Genomic DNA, 2863 nt, shown 5'->3' on the forward strand with positions numbered 1-2863 from the left:
CCCATAAACGCACAGGCTCACGGTGGCGCTATGAACCCCATAAACGCACCGGTTCACGGTGCCTCTACGAACCCCATAAACGCACAGGCTCACGGAGGCGCTACGAACCCCATAAACCCACGGGCTCATGGTAGCTCTACGAACCCCATAAACCCACGGGCTAACGGTGGCTCTACGAACCCCATAAACCCACGGGCTCACGGAGGCTCTATGAACCCCATAAACCCACCGGCTCACGGAGGCTCTACGAACCCCCTAAACCCACGGGCTCACAGAGGTGCTACAAACCTCATAAACCCACGGGCTCATGGTGGCTCTACGAACCCCATAAACGCACAGGCTCACGGAGGCTCTATGAAGCCCATAAACCTACCAGCTCACGGTGGCTCTACGAACCCCATAAACGCATAGGCTCACGGAGGCGCTATGAACCCCATAAACACACGGCTTACTAATAAGAAAGACAAGTCACTAGGCCCGTCACGTCTCAGGGTGTCCTCTGTGGGAGGACAACGGCGTGGAAGACCGCTGAGCGCAACTGGGAAAGAGCCAGAGTGGGCCAGGGCTACTGTGAACATGTATTCTTGAAAACACGCACAGCTGTTAGGTGCCATCTTAACTTGAAAATGCCCCCAGCTTATCCTTGAGTACAGGCTTTGGGTGAATGGGCACTGCAGCCCCACTGGTCTTATAGTGGACAGAACCCGCTATGCGGTCACTGTGCTTACTCATTCCTCTTGAAGATATTCTGGATTACTCACTGATTGGTTGCTTAAAATATCAGTGCAAAGTAGCCTCCACTCTGGTCATCTGTGGTCACCCTGTTAAAAAGTCTTCTTTTAAATGTTTGGAATTCAAATAGAGGGAAAAGCCACCAGAAGACGAAGCATGTGGAAGACGCACGGCTGATTCTTCCAGAGGGGAGAAGGCCTGTGGGAGCGACACGCTCGTACCCAACAATACGGGCAATGAGAAAAGCAGAAAAATAAAGGGGGATGAATCTCTAAATGCAACCAGACTACCTGACCATGTGAACGTAAAACCTTCTCCACACATCATCTCTTTCAGGGGCAATTTGGTCTCCTTATGGAGCAAAAGTAGGTACCACTGGTTTGGGCCCAGAACTGCGTGCATATCCAGCAACTCGTACTTATTCTTACATACTCAGAGCTAATTCTGTAGCTCTGGACACTGAGCAAAGATTCCTCTTCCTTCCAAATCACTGCTAAGACTGACTCGTAAACAAGGTCACGACCAGCCAGCCCCAAGCCACAGAAGCCAGCCCTGCACTGTGGTTCCTGCCAGTCTCCAGCCCAAGACTGCGTCTGTGCTGAATGGGCAGCCATGATGCATCGCCCATTCATGGGGGATGAGCCTCAAACTGCCGTGAGATGGCCAGAGAACCATCTCTTTTCAAACAGCCACCGCTGTTACAAAACAACACACAACAAGTGTGGACAAGGGCTTGGAGACACTGGCCCCTGGGGCACTCCTGCAGGGAAAGCAAGATGGCAGCCGGCGAGGCGCGTAGCCAGGTGTCTCAGGCGCAGAAAGGGACCCGGCGTTTTAGCCCCTGCGGGCATGAGCCGGAAATCAGGACGGTGACACGGGTAGCGCTGGCCTGTGCAGCACACGCTGTTCACACTAGCCAGGCACGAAGGTACCCAGCTGTCTGAGAGACGGGGGAAAGTCACTGATCTATGCGTACTGAGGGCGACCGCTCGGCTCGGAGAAGGAAATCCTGCACGTTTGATGGGTGTGGGTAAAACATGAGGGCGACAGGCCCCCCTGGTGGCGCAGCCGGTTAAAGCACAGCACTAAGAAGCTAAAGCCACTTCCGCATGAGTTCGATCCCCGCCTGCCCCGGAGGTGACCACAGGGCGTGGCAGACCTCTCCTGACCTGCCCGCTGCTCCCCTCAGCAGTGGATTTCAGTACATCTGCCTGTTCTGCTCCCCGCTCTGTCTCTGGGGAAGCCTCTCACCACCCCTGAGCCTCTGGCCTGTACCCCAGTTCTGTATGCACAAATAAATAAATCTTTAAAAACAAAAACAAAAACAAAACATGAGGGCGACAGGCTTGGTGGCATAAGCTTGTCACCTGAGGGCAGCGATGGCTATTTCCACACTTGAGGCCTCAGGGCCCAGAGTGGCCTCAGTCCAGAGTGACCTGAGTCCCTGCTGTGAACAGGACGATGGGGGAGGGGATGGTCACCACTAAGCCCTGACCACAAGTTTCAGTGAAGCAGGAGTAAGCCCTAGGGGCCCACTCTGACTCGGCGTGTAACCACACTGTCCTGTAGAGCTAGACAGGCAGATGGGGCGGGGAGCAGGGGAGGAAGGAAGGTGGAGCTCACGTGACCTGTCTCCAAGTAAAATCATCGTTTGTTCAACCCAAAAGTGAAGGATGACGTTGCCTTTCGGAAGAGAGAAAGGGCTGTTGACTGAGGGCAGTCACGGCTCAAGAGGCCCCTGGTCTCCAACGAGTTCGGGCCTCGTTCATCGGGAAGGGGTAACTTGAGCAACAGAAGGCGCGCAAGGTGTTCAGGAGAAACGCACGTGCGTTCCGAGAGGGCGCGGCTCACGCCGAGCGGGGAAGCGGGGATGCCCGTGAGCAGTGACGCAGCGGGGCCCCTGGGGTACGGGCGGGCGAGCAGGCAGAACCATCACCTCGCTGTGCCAGGAAGAAAGGTAACATGTAAGCAGCAAGGCTGACTGAAGAAAGCAATTACTGCACAAAACGAACAGGGTAAGAACGTATTAAACAAAAAGAAAAGAGGGTGTTCACGTGGGCTGACTTCGTGGATTATCACTGTTTGGAAACACCAACGCGCGTGCCTCACCGGCGCGGGCAAAACTGAAAGG

The sequence above is a fragment of the Condylura cristata genome, unplaced genomic scaffold (assembly GCF_000260355.1).
Source record: "Condylura cristata isolate star-nosed mole 26May11 unplaced genomic scaffold, ConCri1.0 scaffold00018, whole genome shotgun sequence".
Lineage (NCBI taxonomy): Eukaryota > Metazoa > Chordata > Mammalia > Eulipotyphla > Talpidae > Condylura > Condylura cristata.